Below are 16,107 nucleotides of genomic sequence, written 5' to 3' on the forward strand. Positions count from 1 at the left end.
TAAATCAAGTCTTTCTGACTAGTGATTTAAATCAAATACACCGTTTCTGTTATAAGATTGATTTACAGTTAAATATGTAGATATTTACAGTTAAATATATGGATTTCTGATACTGTATCATGTTAGTCTTATAACTCTGATTCAGTTTGCCATCTACAGCTTTCACTGGTTGCATCTGTGTTTATATATGATCATTTTACTATTGCTATGCTGTTAACAAAACCGGAAGTTACATCAAAGCAAGGACTCCAGTGGCAGAGGGAAATCCTGAACGGATCTCTGGTGCAGATTGGTGGCAGCAAGGCTCTCTCCTTCCTGGCAGCAAGGCTCTCTCTTCTCCTCCCTGGCCAGGCAAAAGCGGCGGTAGCGAATGCAATTGTCTACCCTGCCGCTACTCTGGGCATCTTCTCTCCATTCGGCCGCCCAAGCGGAAACAGGAAGTTTTCACTGAGGGCGGGCTGCAGTAGAGAGAAGAAGCAAGGAGTAGTGACAGGAGTGGATCACTACCACAACCAGTAGACCTCTTCCCAGATGCATCTCTCCTGCCGGACTCTCTTTGGGAAAGGTACGGGGGTGTGGTGGTGGTGGGAGCTTAGGAGTGCCATTAAAAAAATTAAAAAAGGTAGATGGAGGGAGAGGGGAGATGGGGAGTTGGTGGACTGGAGAAAAGATGGGGAGAAGATAGATGGGAGAAATGAACTTGGTGGAGGAGAGAGATGGACTTGGGGGAGATCATGGAGAGGGGAGATTGGGGAAGGATAGAAGAAATAAGGATCTAAAAACAGGAGAGGGAGAGAGATGTTGGACAATGGGATTTAGGGAGGGAAGGAACAGAAAGGGAGAAAAGTTGGACACAAGGAATGGTGTTGATGGGAGGATAGAGATACTGGATAGGCAAGTAGTTGGGAAGAGAAAGGGATATATGGTGGACCCTGGGGTGGTGGGGAAGAAGAGAGAGATGAAGGATGAAAGGGTAATTCAGAAAAGGTGGATCTGTGGATGGAGATGAAAAAAAGGAGATACCAGACCTCCGGGGGAGAGAAGGGAAACGGAAGGGGTGGACAGAGATAGAAGATGGATGGTTAGCATAGAGAAAGGAGAAAGAAGGAGACCCTGACAAGCAAATTATCAGAAGACAATCGGAGCCGGGGACTGGTAAGATCTGAATAATGATCAGACAACAAAAGGTAGAAAAATAATTTTATTTTCTATTTTGTGCTGTTAGACTACAAATGTGATCTAGGATTTAAGAGAGAGAGGAAAAGTAATTTTTGTTTGTTTATTTTGTTTACACCACAGCGCCAGTGTGGATAGAAGAGGCTATAAAATAAACCCACCAGGATATTTGAAAAAAACATCCACTTGGGCAGGAAAATCGAATCGATTCAATAGGCTGAATCGAATCCATTTTTTTTTCCTGAATCGGGCAGCACTAGTACGCAGTGCACGGGTCTCCCACCACCCCTTCCTGCTTAATGGTCACCAGGGATCCCATGCCCTCTTTCCAGACTGCCGGCCTCCACTGAAGCCACTGCCACTAGAGATCCTCCTGACTGCCCGCTCCCCTCCGCCAAAGTTGACCTGGAAAGGTTCTCTACGATGTCAGAGCTGACATCAGAGGGAAGCCTTCTGGGAAAGTGAAGGATACTAATTACCTCCTTCCAGGTGGGCTACTGCTCCTTCCTCCTTTCAGCGGCACTTGTTGCAGGGACCCAGGCAGCCACTGCACACGGCTGATCCACGTCAAAAAAAGGCTTGTAGGTCAGCCACGTGCTATTGAAGATAGGAAGGAGCAGCCCAGCTGGATGGCCCTGAAGGAAGCGAGTGCGGCCCTGGAACGAGCAAGTAGGGAGAGAGGGGACATGATCTGAGGGAAAGGGGTGAAAGGAGCACAATGGGACATGGGAGGGGCACCATTTTGGGACAAAGGCAGGGAGGGGGCACAAACTCAGGACACAGAAGGAAGGGAGGGGGCATGAACTCGGGACACAAGGGAGAGAGGCAAAGGGCACTAACTTAATACATAGAAGGGAGGGAGGGAATAGAAAGGGAGAATTGTTGGGCATGAGTGTGAGTGAGAGGGAAAGAGATGGTGCACATAGGGAAAGGCAAACTGGGCATATAGAGAGGAGTGAGATAGAGATGCATGGGGAATAGAAGAATGAGAGGGAGAAATGTTGGATATGGTGGTTGAAAGGGACAGATTGAAGGGGATGCAAGGGGGAGGAATGTTGGACATAGTGATGGAGAGAGAGATGTGGCATGGTGCTGGAGAGGGGTGGCTGAAGGAGAAATGGGTATGGGACTGGTGGGCAGTGGTAAAAAATGCTGCACATGATTCAAGGGATGAGAGAGGGAGAAATGTTGCCAATAGGGGTGGAGGAGAGAGGAAGAAAAGTTGGACTCATGGAGGAACAGAAAGAGATGTTGGTTGGGGAAGGGAATGTGGTCCAGAGGAGAGAAAGCATGCAGGAGGCAGAAAGAAAGAAATATTGGATGCACAGTCAGAAGGAAGTGCAACCAGAGACTCATAAAATCATCACCCAACAAAGGTAGAAAAATTATTTTATTTTAAATTTAGTGATTGAAATGAGTCCGTGTTGAGAATTTATATCTGCTGTCTGTTTTGAACTATATTTGACTATTTTTCTGTAGTTGTTACTGAGATGACATTGCATATTTTAAAGTCATCTGCCTTTACCTCTTTGAAAACCCCAAAATATAAATAATTTACATTTTCTCAGCATACAGTGTGCTTTGTGTTTTTTTTAAAATTTTGTGGTTACCATTATGTATTAATAAGATTATATTGTGTGTATATGAAGAAATTGCATTACAATTAGTACTATTATTATGGGGGTGGGGTATGGGGTGGAGCTTGGGCAGGGGTACTTGGTTGATATTTGTTGGACTTAGGGGATACTTGGCTTGAAGAATTTGAGAAACACTGGTCTACATCATAAGACATACAGGGACAGACTTAAAGATTTCAATATGTATATTCTGGAGTAAAGGTGGGAGAGGGGAGATATGAGAGAGAGATTTAAATACCTATATGGCATATATACGGTTCATAGACAAAACCGCGGAAGACAAAGGCGCGTGCCGACAACTGAGCGCAAGACAGAGGCGCGCGCCGAAGAAAATGACAGTTTTTAGGGGCTCCGACGGGGGGTTTTGTTGGGGAGCCCCCCCACTTTACTTAATACAGATCGCGGCGGCGTTGTGGGTGGTTTGGGGGGTTGTAACCCCCCTCATTATACTGTAAACTTAACTTTTTCCCTGTTTTTAGGGAAAAAGTAAAGTTTTCAGTAAAATGTGGGGGGTTACAACCCCCCAAACCCCCCACAACGCCCCCACAACGTGGCGCGATCTATATAAAGTAAAGTAGGGGGGTTCCGCCCCATGCCCCATTCGGAGCCCCTAAAAACAGTTATTTTCTTCGGCGCGCACCTCCGCGCTGTGCTCAGTTGTCAGCGCACGCCTTTGTCTTCCGCGGTTTTGACCTGACACCCATATATACACGAGGTGAGTCTTTTTCAACTTAAAAAGCACTGCAAAGTGAGAGGGCATATAATGAGGTTAAGAGGTGATAGGAGTAATCTAAGGGCCTCTTCTATTAAACTGCGCTAGCAGTTTTCTAGCGCGGGGAGCGGCATTGAATGGCTCATGCTGCTCCCAACACTCATAGAGTTTCTATGAATGTTGGGAGCAGTGCGGGCCATTCAGCGCGGCTCTCTGCGCTAAAAACTGCTAATGCAGTTTAATAGAAGAGGGGGTAAGTCTTAGACTTCCACAGCTGGCATTATGATTTTGCAGTTTTCTGGGTCTTCGTTCATCTGACTAAGTGTAACCAGTGTTTCTGCCAAAATCATTTCCACTTACTCAAATATGGCAAGATCTGGACAACTGCAACAATCATGATGCCAGGTGTGGAAGGCTTCTCTATCTTTCAATTCCCATCTCCCATGACAGCATCTGTATTCTTTCCCTACTCCTCCCAATGTCCAGCATATCTTATTTTTCTATGCCCCTGGCCAACATTTCCTTTCTATCTGTTTCCATCCTTATCCAGCCATCTCTCCTCTGCTTCCATCCCTGTCTTTATATGCTCTCCCATGTCTAACATCTCACTTCCATAGAAACATAGAAAAATTAAGGCAGATAAAGACCATATGACCTATCTAGTCTGCCCAACCATGTCATCCACTATCCCCTCCTCTCCCTTAGAGATTTAACATACTTGTCCCAAACTTTCTTGAATTCAGATACTCTTCATTTCCACTACCTCCACTGGGAGACCATTCCAAGCATTCATCACCCTTTCAGTGAAAAAGTATTTTCTGAGGTTACTTCTGAATCTATCCCCTTTTACCTTCATCTATCTATGTATGCCATCTCCTTTGTCCTGTGTTCCCCACCCATACCCAGCAACTCCCCTCCTTATATTGTCCTTTGTCCAGAATTTCCTCTCTTAATTGTTTTTTATCTCAATTTTATTTATTGAAAATTTTGTTTTATTAAACAATATAACATGGTATAATATGTGTAATACAAACCATACTTAATAGTACAATGGAGTTATGTACATATGTATATATCTTATATTGCTAAGACATAAAATGAAGAAAGGAAAAGATAAAATAAGCATATAATTTGTAGCTTAATGAGAAGGAATGTTATTATTGATATGAAGATAGTGAGATAAGAGACCAGATTATGTCAATTAATATTTGTCTATTTGAGAACTCGGCAACCGTACGTTCATATTTATCTATCATTGAGATGGTGGAGTGCCAAAAAGCAAAGTTGAGAAATTGCCCTGATTTCCAGTTTTAAAGTATAATTTGAAGAGTTAAAATAATCAAAATGTTGAGTAGTTTTTTTGCTATTGATATAAAGTGTCAGTAATAACTAGTGGTTCATAAATGATAATATCAAGTGCAACTGGTGATATTATAAGAAGTATTAATTAGACATATTTCCAAATTTGAGACCAAAATGTAAATATAATGAGACATGAAAATAATACATGATTTAAATCCCCTGGCTCTGCCCCACAGTGCCAGCATAAGTTAGTATCAGATAGGCCAGCTCTTTGTAATTTACTATTTTATGGAATAAGAAATACATAGATTGCTTTAAGCTGGTGGATATCTCCTACCTCCCATTTGTCCACTACCTACCCTCATTCTCCTGATCTCTCCCCATATCTAGCATCTGCACTCTCTTCCCATCTCTCCCTATATCCAGTTTCTCCCCATTTCCCACTCAGTGTCCAATATCTTCTATCTCCTTATGTCATCCTCATGTCCAACATCTCCCTTTACAACTCCCCCCCCCCGATCCTTGCTTTTCCTTCCCTCCCTTCCACCCAATGATCTGATATTCTCCCTGTTTTTCATCCCTTCCCTCCATACCATTATCCAACATTTCCCCTCTCTTCCATCCTTCCCCTTTAGCCCATGATGCAACATCTCTGTCCTTCTTCCAATTTTCCTGCATCCCTCCTTCCCTTCCATCTCTGCCTCTGGGTCAATATTTCTCCCTATTCGTTGCTCCCTGACCCCCCATTGCCCAGCATCTCTCTCTCAAGTACTACCACCTCCTCTCTCTCTCAACCCCCTCCTATGCCTGGGTTGGGAAAACATGTCTCCATCTGCCAGCTCCCCTTGTATACCTTTCAATGTAGCACTGGCAGCATCAACATTTCACATTAAGCTGCCTGTTTCTGCCACCCTTTGATATAACTTCCTGTTTCCACAGGGGCAGAACAGCAGAAGGAAAACTCTAGGTCTGTTACAGGAATGTTAATGTGAAACATTTCATTGCTCTGAAGGGAAACCTGCACTTAAAGGTACATTGGGCGCTGTATCAAAAGGAAGGGATTAAGAGAGAGAGGGGGTTGCCAAACAGAAAAAACAAAGAAAACCGTCTGCTTTACCAATGCCACCGCTGTAAATTAATTAATCAGACACTGCTGTGCTGGGTATTATTTGATGTCAATGTAGGTATGAAATTATTACAAGTAAATCAGGTAGGTGTATTAATGAACATGCTGGCTCATAAAAGGAAAACTGAAAATCAAAATACAAAAAAGAAGTGTGACTATAAAGGCAAATGGATGTCAAAAGTATCAAAATGGAAGGTTTGTTTCATTGTAATTCCAATGCTGTTCTTTTTTATGTACAAGTATTCAGAATGAACTTGACACTCCGTGTTACTTGGAGAGTTGCTCTTTTTTGCAAAATGAATAAAATACACTAGAGTAAAAGATAAATAAATAAGGATATCTAGATATAAATGATAAGAAATAGAAGACAGGAAATGGGACAGTTACTTTGAAAATGAAACAAAGACTGTTTTTACGTTTAAATAGATTATAATTATACAGTTATTCTAGAAAACCACAGATGACAGAACACAAGGCAAAATATTTTATGTGGCATATATTATAGTCTGCCGTGGACACCCGTTGGAAAGGCTGTTGTAAAAAATTAGCAGTAAAAATGTAAAAAAATAAAGAAAGGAATCAGTCTAACAAAAGATCACAGCACATGGCTTCAGTATAGCTTTTAAGCATTTACGGTAAACACTGGTACTGTATTAGATAAGTTTTGGCAGCTGGAAGGAAGCACATTCTTAGAAACCTACATCCTACCACAAGGAGCCTCAGAATACACCACTGCCTTTGAAATTACCACACTTAAAAATAAGGCCTGCATATAAACTTGTCAGTTACAAAATACTGCACATAGAACAAGTCAAGATAGTAATTAAACAAGCTGAATATGGTTTCAAACAGAAAAATGTGGGTGTTGCATCACACAGAATAAATATTTAACACTTGTTAAAAATGGCTATTATAAGGCAACAGAGCAGCCATGGCCTGTGGTAGTTATGTTTCCCTTGTTAACAAGACCAAGTAATGATGAGGCATTGGATTGAAAGAATTAGTAAAAAGTACTTCTAAGCATAATTGATTGTCTGGCATTTGCCATACTGCTGAGTTTAAAACTTATCTTGCTGCAATCCATTTAACAATACTGTTTATTGAACTTCTTCTAATTTACGGTAGATAAAATTTCTTAAGATTACGCCAAAAGAAGATGATTGTCATATGGACTGGAGTCCTCCTTGAAAATCATTGGCATTATTCTAGATCAGCATTAAACCAAGGAGAAGCATGTTATCTCCCTTATTAGAAGTTGTTTTCTATTAATGCATAAAGTTCGGCGCATCAGTAAATATCTAAACCAGGACAAATTCAAGCTGGTAGTGCAGATTCTGATTTGGTTTAAATTGGACTACGAGTATTGTAATATATGAGGGATCTTCAAAAAGATTTTGCACTTTTATATTTTTTAACACTATTTATTAAATATCACAAAAGCAAATTACATCACTTTTCCACATAATCATCCTGTTGCCTGACTAGTCATCTGACATTCTAAGACACACCCTCTTACCACTTCTCCTTTCCCAACCATTTCCCGTGAAAATATGAAAGAAAAGAAACTTTTTGAAGAACCCTCATAGTATATCTAGAATGCTCCAAAGCTTTATTATACAAATTACAAACTGCAAAATATGGTGATTTGATTGATTTGCTCCCATTAGGAATTTGATAGATTCACTCATTACTTCCAATGGCATTGGTTGCCAGCTGAAGTCAAGATTTTCTTTAAGTTGTTTATTATTTAAAATTCCTTATGGAGTAGCTCTGGCCTATTATGTTTTCTTTAGTCAGTATTTTTCATTCTAAAGCATAGGCGTTGGAATAGGGGGAGCTATAGCACCCCCAAAAATCCATAAAGGGAAGGCCACCAGGATCTCCCACCGAACATACTGTTGCTGTTGGGTAAACAAGAGGATATTACAGGGAGTGAGCATTCCTCCTACCAGGGGATGTCTGGGGGTGTGGCAGAAGGAGGAATTAGGCACGCCTCCTGCCACGGACAATTGGGAAGAGGGGCTTCAGGGGTTCCGTCAGGAGGGAGTGGTCATCCCTCCTGCTGGCCGATTTCACAGGGGAGATGGGTTCCCTGCTGTGGCCGCTAAGCTGATCGCGGCATGGAGATTCCCTTTCCGCAATCGGGTTAGCAGCTACATGGATTTGAAATGTAGATCAGCATTTTGCTGGCCTACCATTTCAGGTGCCTATCTTGGCCCTAGAGAGATGCCTAGGGCTGCTTAAGCTCGCCTAAGGCCACTTCTGGGCAAAACCAAGCCCACGCCTAGCCTTGGGCGAGCTTAAGCGGTCCTATGTGCCTCCCCAAAACACCTACAATGTAGGGGGCCTGCCTCAGGGTGTTAAAAAACAAAACAAAACCAGCAAGCATCCCGATTTGCTTGTTAGACAGCGGTAAAACGTCTACCGCCGTCTACAGTTGGGAAGCTGTTTATAGAATTTGGCCATTGTTGTCTACAGCAGATTTTTTTGTAACAGCAACATTAACTGTGCTTACTATATCCTCTGGCAACGCGTTCCAGAGCTTAACTATTCTCTGAGTGAAAAAATATTTCCTCCTATTAGTTTTAAAAGTATTACTCTAACTTTATCAAGTGTCCCATAGTCTTTGTAAATCTTGATGCAGTAAAAAATTGATCCCATTCTACACCACTCAGGATTTTGAAGATTCAATCATCTTTCCTTAGCTGTCTCTTTTCCAAGCTGAAGAGCCCTAACCTTTTTAGTCTTTCCTTATACGTGAGGAGTTCTATCCCATTTATCATCTTGGTTGCTCTTCTTTTAACTTTTTCTAGTGCTGCTATTTTTTTTTTATAAGGAGGCCAGAACTGAACGCAATACTCAAGGTGAGGTTACACTATTGAGTGATACAGAGACATAACAACATTCTTAGGCTTATTAACCATGCCTTTTAAAATTATTCCTAGCATCCTGTTTGCCTTCGTGGCTGCTGCCACACATTGGGCAGAAGGCTTCAGTGTATTGTTTACAGTGACATCCAGATCCTTGTCTTGAGCGCTGACCCCCAAGGTAGTTCCTAGCATCTGATAACTATGATTTGGATCAATCTTCCCAATGTACATCACTTTGCATTTGTCCATTTGAATGCCCAGCCTTCTAGTTTTTCACAGTCCGCATGCATTTTAACAACTTTGAACAGTTTGGTGTCATCTGCAAATTTAATCACCTCGCACGTAGTTCCAATTTCTAGATCATTTATAAATAAGTTAAATAGCACTGGTCCCAGTACCTAAAGCATCAATTTTAATTATTTATTTATTCATTTTTCTAGTTTGATTACTCATTTTGGTACCTATGGTTTGTTTTAAAGAAGCTGTTTTAATCTAGTTGCACCCTAAATGGTTCATCGCATTTGAGGTATAGAACACATTGGCACGCATGTGTGCTCAGCTCCTAACACACTAAAATCAAGGTTTTAATGGACACCCACCCTCTCTTATATCACCTTCCAAATTTGTGTTTTACCTTACCAGCGACAGCTCATCTCACAATTGGCACACTCAAGTCGTTTCACACCACATTACTTTATGAGGACGCACCACCTTATAAATTGGTACATTCCTTGGAGGCTGGTCAAAGTCCAGTGCATCAAGGAACGTTTTGGACTTCTTGGACTCAGCCTCCAAGGGGATAGAGAGAGACTCGCACATCTCCTTCAAAAATGACGTAAAGGAGGCAGTATCTGGTTTAGAGGATGGATCTTGAACCGAAGGCTCCTCTTCACCAGATGAACATTCCCCCTCAGAGAGAAGAGGCTCTTCGGAGTCGCCCCACAGATCAGGATCCCTGATTTGGCAACTTCGATCCCGAGACTCCGGTGTCGAGGGTTCAAGATGTCTGGATTTGCGCACCGACTTACCCGACCTCAAAGAAGCGGTACCGGGAGAGGTTAAAGGCTGTACTGGTGCCGAAGTTTGGACAGCCTGATGTAGCGCTCTCGGTTCCGGTGCTAGAACCGGCATGGAAACCGAGGAGGCAGAATGGACCGGTACCGATAAAGTGGACGCGGACAATAGAGGCTGCCCCACTGTTGGTACCGGTGGCTCAGACCGGACCGGGACTGGAAGGTTCGGTGCCAATAGAGCAGGAAGGAGCTGCTGCAACTACTCTTTAAGTTGCACCTGTAGGACGGCTGCTATGCACTCGTCCAGTGAAGGCACCGGTACCGTTTTCTTTTTCTGCGGTACCTGTGGTGCAGCTCGACGCCCAGAGGATGAGGAACCCGATGACGAGGGACTCACCTCTATGGGGGCGGAGCGTTTGCACGGGCATCTCGTGGTTGGCAGGACTGGGATCGCTGCCACAGAGACCGGTGGGCGCTCCAGCGGGGAAGGCTTCTTAGCCGGCTTACCTGGGTGCGACGCCGTTGCGGTGTTGCGTGGCGTCGAAGAAGTGGGTGCCAATTGTGGGGGAGCCGACACCAGGGTCGATGCCACAGAATCAGCCATGTCGGCACCGAAGAGTAACTTTTGTTGAATGAGTCGATTCTTTAACGTTCTCTTTTTCAAAGTTGCACAATGGGTGCAGGTAGAGGCCCGATGGTCTGGACCCAGGCACTGTAAGCACCAGTTGTGCGGGTCGGTGAGTGAAATGGGCCGTGCACACCGCTGGCACTTCTTAAACCCTGGCTGAGGGGGCATGAACGTAAAAACGGCTTCTGCCAAATCGAAGGCCGAGGCCTCGATGATGGCAACAGGCCCCGCCGGGGCTAAACCGAAAGAAAAAAATAAAGTTTTTTTTTTTTTTTTTAAGAAAAGAAAAAGAAAAAAAAAGAAGGAAGAAATACTTCCTCACACAATATTCGCGAGCGGGAAGGCTCGAAAAAGGGCTTTTCAACGGCCGTTGAAAAGAACGCGTCTTCTTAGCTCCGCGGAAACTAAGAAACTGGGGACCGCGCGCCTCCGTCGGCCGGGAAGGCACTCGCGCATGCGCGGTGCGGCCTGCTAGAACTTTCCAAGTTCTTAGAGTGCAATCATTCTAAAATTGTCCGTACCGGGGCTCCGTCGGTGCCGTCACCCATCAGTCAAGAATATGCTGTCTGCTTGTCCTGGGATAAAAATTGGTTCATCAAACTAGTTTTTCTTCCTCTGACATGGTTATTTACAACCATCTTCACAAACCTCTCCGATCATCATGCACCATGGGCTAAATCACATGTCATTATAGCACTTAATATGCACAAACATATCATAGTCAAATCTCAGGACCCCTGAGGAAGAAGTGTTTTTTGAAACACGGACCATGTCGGGTCCAGGTCTAATACCTCAAGTGAACCATTTTTTGGAGAACTCTACATTAACTGATCCTTGATATTATTGTTATGAATCCTTATTAATCTTATGTAAGCCACAATGATTCTTTGTTGGTAATTGTGGGGTATAAGAAACAGTATGGTTGTGGTGGAGCCGTTAGATGACCGAGGAATGAAGGGAGTGTGCTAAAGGAGGACAAAGTCATCGCCGACAAACTGAACACATTTTTTTGCGTCTGTGTTTACCGAAGAGGATATATGCAACATATCGGAAGCCGACAGCCTATATGTGGGAAACAAAGACGGGAAACTGACAGGGTTGATGGTCAGTCTAGAAGAGGTATGCCGGCAGATTGATAGGCTTAAAAATGATAAATCCCCAGGACCGGATGGCATCCATCCGAGGGTAATCAAGGAACTGAAAGGGACTATAGCTGAACTGCTTCAACTGGTAGCCAATCTGTCGATCAAATCGGGAAGGGTTCCAAAAGACTGGAAGGTGATGAATGTTATACCAATCATGAAAGGTTTGAGGGGTGATCCGGGAAACTACAGACCGGTGAGTCTGACCTTGGTACCGGGAAAGATGGTAGAGGTGCTGATAAAGGACCACATCATTGAGCACCTTCACGGATATGATCTGATGAGGACCAGCCAGCATGGCTTCAGCAGAGGAAGATCTTGCTTGACGAACTTGCTGCACTTCTTCAAGGGAGTAAACAGAGGGATATACAAGGGTGACCCAATTGACATTGTATATCTGGATTTTCAGAAGGCTTTCGACAAGGTCCCTCATGAACTACTTCAAAAAATTGTGAGCCATGGAATAGAGAGTGAAATACTCACGTAGATTAAAAATTGACTGGCGGATAGGAAACAGAGAGTGGGAGTAAATGGACAATACTCGGACTGGAAAAGCGTCACCAGTGGAGTGCCACAGGGTTCGGTGCTTGGACCCGTGCTCTTCAACATATTTATAAGCGATCTGGAAATTGGTACGAGTGAGGTGATTAAATTTGCAGACGATACGAAGTTATTCAGAGTAGTGAAAACGCATCTGCAGCGTGACATAAACATGCATGAAAAATGGACCACGACATAGCAGATGAGGTTCAACGTGAATAAGTGTAAGGTGATGCATGTCGGTAACAAAAATCTTATACACGAATACAGGATGTCCGGGATGGTACTGATTAAGAAGGGGATCACAAACAGATCGGAGAGGGTTGTCATGCCGCTGTACCGGGCCATGGTGCGCCCTCACCTGTAGTACTACATCCAGCACTGGTCGCCGTACATGAAGGACACGGTACTACTCGAAAGTGTCCAGAGTGGAGCGACTAAAATGGTAAAGGGGCTGGAGGAGTTGCCATACAGTGAAAGATTAGAGAAACTGGGCCTCTTCTCCCTTGAAAAGAGGAGACTGAGGGGACATGATAGAAACATTCAAAATACTGAAGGGAATAGACTTAGTAGATAAAGACAGGTTGTTCACCCTCCCCAAGGTAGGGAGAACGAGAGGGCACTCTCTAAAGTTAAAAGGGGATAGATTCCATACAAACGTAAGGAAGTTCTTCTTCACCCAGAGAGTGGTGGAAAACTGGAACGCTCTTCTGGAGGCTGTTATAGGGTAAAACACCCTCCAGGGATTTAAGACAAAGTTGGATGGGTTCCTGTTGAACCGGAACAAATGCAGATAGGGCTGGTCTCAGGGCACTGGTCTTGACTTGGGGGCCACCGCGGGAGCAGACTGCTGGGCATGATGGACCACTGGTCTGACCCAGCAGTGGCAAATTCTTATGTTCTTATGTATAGGCATTGAATAGAGCAATGAGAAATCCAACAAGTCTGCAGTAATTGTCATGCAACAAAAAACAAAGCAGACTGCAGAAATGATGTAGTCATTGCCAAGTCTTTTATTAAAGTCAATAAAGCATTGTTCATGTCTTGGATTACAGTGAGAATTGATTTGTCTTTAGTGATTTCCTGAATTGAAGGAAATCACTAAAGAATTGTATCTTGTCCCATTCCATCTGCAATGCTCCAATTTATATACCAATAATGTTCTAATTGTAAGTGCCCTGAATCTGTTTTGAACATTGCGACTCAGAAATTCCAGATTAGATTAGATTTAAAAAGTTGCCTCTTGCCCAGTGTCATTGTTGACAGCCTACCTGGAGATATGTCCTCCCTGTAGTCCACGAGGATAGTGCACCACTCATGAGATGTCAGTTCTTGGTAGTCATGTGAAAGGCCTTGCAGTTGAGCAGAGAGGATCCTTCCAGATTTGGGACACACTTACTCCGCACTGGTGTGGCCACAAGTGAAAGGGTTGCAGGAATTTCGGATGAGGGTATACAGAACTCGGGGAAGTGGATTTGGAGGCTTATAGAGGTTATATTCATTTAGGTGGAGCGGGCCGGGATGCAGGCATATTAAAAGGGGGTGCTATGGCAGGTCAACATTAGTTGGGTAGCAGTTGGAGGTGGGTGCATGAACTATTGTTATTGGTGGAACCTGTTGCTCTTGGTTGACTTGCATGCATCATTAACCACCTGTAGTTATCTTTTTGTCCACTTGTGTGTCTGTGTTATGTTTTTCTAGATGCAGTGCCTTGGTTGTGCTCTATTTGGTTTGTGAGACACTCATAAATCCACTGGGTGAGGGAGACAGCAGTGTTCTGCCCAGGTGGCCAGCTCTTAGGTTTGGAGCATTTATGTGTGCAAATATCATGGTGGGGCCAGAGGGGCATGAGATGGTCACAGCTTCTGCCTCTGTTGTATTACCTGTGTACTCGGCCTTGGCATCTGGACATTATACTTATTCATCTTGGGTTCAATGACATTGATTCATAGTCTAGAAAGTGGTTAATTTGCACAAAGATGATTTGCACTTTGTGCTGGCGTGGTTCCCAGCCATTAAACTGGTAAGGTTGGATATTATTCCTAGATCCAGGTGGCTTGGGTCCAGGAGGTGAACCAGGAGATTGGTAAAAGTTAACCAACAGGTGAGGGTGGCTTACAGGCCAGATATGAATGGGTCTCTTATATGGGGCTTTATTCAAGAGATCGGGTACACTTATCCAATGTAGGATTGGATCTGTTACTAAATGATTTCATAGTATGTTTCGAAAGGTGGGCCATTTCTGTTGGGTGCTAGGAACAGCTCTGTTGATTAGGGGAGGGTGTAATTACTTACAGGTCTGTGGCGGTAAGTCGAGCTACCGGTTATTGGGCTCATCAGGTGAAGAGCAGATGGCTGGCAGTAAGCTCAAGGAGCAGATGCCATTTGAGTCAGGAACCTGAAAAGGGGCATGGAGGTCCATGACACCTAGGCCTTAGCTCATATTGTGGGGACATGGGACTATAATTTGGTTTTAAAAGTCAATTTAATTCTTCTTTACATATGCTGCTATTGTTATTTGGAATGATTTACCTATACAAATGACATAAATTAATTAATGCTAAAAAAATGCAGGGTCATGCATTTAAGATACAATAACCAAAGAAAGCAGTACAGGATAGAGGGAAAAGTACAGTACTTTTGCGCATGAAAGAGTGAGACCTGGAGATGATGATCTTAAGGTGACCAAACAAGTACAAAAATCAATCAGTAAAACCAAACAAAAAGGCTAATATCAAAAATCAATTTAATATAGCGTCCCAGAAAGATGCTTGGGTACACAAGGAAAGGAATGGTCAGCAGGAAAATGGAGGTGATAATACCTCTGTATAAATCTCTGGTGAGTTCAAGTCGTCCACTTGTAATGGGGTATGATATAGGGTTACCAGTTGTCTGGATGTCACGGAACTGTTCTCTTTTTGAGGACTATGTCGAGAGTCTGGGTGGTTTTTTAATTTTACAACTTTTGTCCGGGTAAACTCAACATCTAGTAACTTTATAGCAACTCATGTACCTGTTCGAAGTCCTCCTCTTCCTCCTGCACCTATCCAGAGTTCTTCCCCCCCCCCCCTTGGGGGATCCATTGCTTGCTCACCCAGCGCTGCTGTAACTTTTGACCATTGGTGAAGTGACTTTCCTTCGTTCCTGCCTGTGTAGAGCCGCTAGCTGATTGGCTGCCGCAAGTTCTCGCAGAACGGTAAGAACTCGCAGCAACCAATCAGCAAGCAAAGGAAGGTTGCTCTTGTCGTGGTCCACTGCTGGACCACCAGAGATTCAAAAGGAATGCGGGGGAGGGGGGAAGGAGATAAAACTTCTGAGTGTCAGCCGGGACAAGAGGTGGGAAGGATCCCTCCTGTTCCGGCCCACCTCTGGATCACCAGCGGTTTAACAGGTATGCTGAGAGTGGTGGAGGGGTAGGGGGGCAGGAGGGAAATAAAAGTTGTTCAAAGTCAGCTGGGGCAAGAGATGAAAGGGATTCTTCCTGACCTGGCCCACCGCTGGACCACCAGGTCTTACGACATACTCGGTAAAGGCCTGCAACAGGTTCTAACAGGTTCGGGAGGGGGGGGGTCAGCGCTGATCCGAATATAAACAGAGACTCCAATATTTGGGCCATTTTTTTTTGTCCCAAAATCTCAGTTTATATTCGAATATATATAGTAAGAGAACAAACTGAAGGAAGTGTAATCGGAGACTGAGAAAAGATGAGTAGAAAAATAAAAATCACTAGACAACAAAGGTAAGAAAAATGATTTTATTTTCAATTTAGTGATTGAAATGTATCAGTTTTCAGAATTTACATCTGCTGTCTATATTTTGCACTGTTCAGGAAGAAATATATTTCTTTCTATTTCTCTGGTGTTGTACTGCATGCAGAGTCTAGCATCTTAGGGTTTTGTTTGAGTATATTAAGACTTTTTTGTGGTCCTGTATTTGCATAGGGTTTATCTGTTTTCTGCAC

At 43.5% G+C, this 16,107-nt stretch overlaps 1 protein-coding gene across 8 annotated transcripts in view; it reads right to left on the minus strand.

Annotated features, from left to right (window-relative positions):
* The window catches only part of VPS13B (vacuolar protein sorting 13 homolog B), a 1,237,203-nt gene that overhangs the window by 533,960 nt on the left and 687,136 nt on the right, over window positions 1-16,107 (minus strand). The window lies entirely within an intron of this gene.

This window comes from Geotrypetes seraphini, chromosome 2, assembly GCF_902459505.1.
Source record: "Geotrypetes seraphini chromosome 2, aGeoSer1.1, whole genome shotgun sequence".
In the NCBI taxonomy this organism is placed as follows: domain Eukaryota; kingdom Metazoa; phylum Chordata; class Amphibia; order Gymnophiona; family Dermophiidae; genus Geotrypetes; species Geotrypetes seraphini.